We start from the raw sequence: 1,715 nt of genomic DNA on the forward strand, positions 1-1,715 counted from the left end.
TGCTATGTATATTTACTAAAAAGTAAAGATGAAGCAATAAGTAAATTTATCTTGTATAAAAATGAAGTTGAGAATCAACTTCAAAAGAAGATAAAAGCTTTGCGAAGCGACCGAGGAGGCGAATATGTTGCACCTTTTGCCGACTTATGCGCAAAAAGTGGCATTGTACATGAGTGTACACCTCATTCTCCACAATCAAATGGCGTGGAAGAACGAAAGAACCGTACATTGAAAGAAATGATGAATGCCAGGTTGATAAGTTCTGGGGTGAGCCAGGAAATGTGGGGGGAAGCCATTCTCTCAGCTAATTATCTTTTGAACAAGATACCATTCAAAAAGAGAGACGAAACTCCATATGAGTTATGGAAAAGGAAGAAGCTTTCATACAAATACTTGAAAGTGTGGGGGTGCCTAGCAAAGGTGATTGTACCACCTCCTAAGGCTCTTAGGATAGGACCCAAAACTGTTAGATTGCATATTTATCGGGTGTGCGCATCAAAGTAGTGCACATCGCTTTCTTGTACATGAGTCCAAGAATCCTGATGTACACGTAAACACTATCATGGAGGTGAATCCTAACGTTGTGTCTTACTTTGAAAATGTGTTTCCTTTGAGAAGACAAACACATGCAACGTCATCAACACCTAATTTTGAAGTAGGTGAAAGCTCATCTACACCAGTTGATGAGGTAGTTCATGATAAGACACATGAACGACCTGAGGTTGAAGAAAGTGATCGTAGGCGAAGTAAAAGGCCAAGGGTTGGAAAATCCTTCGGTCCAGACTTCGTTAGCTATATGGTTGAGGGTGAGCCCAATACATATCGCGAAGCGGTTTCCTCTTCAGAAGGACCTCAATGGAAAGAAGCAATAAGGAATGAAATTGATTCTATATTGCAAAATCATACTTGGGAGCTAGTAGATCTTCCACCTGGTTGCAAACCACTATGTGTCCTCGCGAAGGGTGCGGAGCACCCTAACTCGCACTCGCACTCGCACTCGCACACGCTCGCGCGCGCGCATATGGCGTTGGCGATGAGGCGCAATGTGGCGCTTTGATGGTGCACTTTGCACTTCGTACGCTCGCATCGCCGCTTGAGAGCCGCCTTTGTATTTTTGACCACGTGCGCGTGGTGGATCACAGAGGCTGCAAGGACCAAGTGGTGAAGTGGCGTGCGGGTTCGAGGCGCGTGACGTGGCAGTCCGCGCGTGAGTACACGTGGCACGAAGGCGCGCGGTTGCGCATGTTGCATGGGCCCTGATGTGACGTGCGCGGCGCACCAGAATGAGCCAATACGGCGCGACTGTGTGGCGTGCTCGTATAGGTTCACAGGTGACGTGGCACACGCGCGCAGGCGCGTATGGACCTGAGTCAGTGTGGCGCACGCGCGCATGGCAGTGAGCCAAGAGGACGCACCGCGCATGAACATGCAGACCAGCGCGCGCGCAGAAGCTTCCAGCATTGTGAATGACAGTACAGTTACAGTTCAGCTTCGAAACTGACGAGTTAACAGTCTTTGACTGAGAATTAAATGATGTATTAAATTGCATTGAAGACGTTTAATGCAATTTAAATCTCTCCTTTAATTCTTTTGACTGTTTCGATTCAGATGGAGTATAAATACTGCATCTCCACCACTGCAGAAGACACCAGCACAACAGCTTTATGCAAACAATTTTCTACACACTTTTGATCATTTTCTTCTTGCAAGTTTCA

This window comes from Helianthus annuus, chromosome 2, assembly GCF_002127325.2.
Source record: "Helianthus annuus cultivar XRQ/B chromosome 2, HanXRQr2.0-SUNRISE, whole genome shotgun sequence".
NCBI lineage: Eukaryota > Viridiplantae > Streptophyta > Magnoliopsida > Asterales > Asteraceae > Helianthus > Helianthus annuus.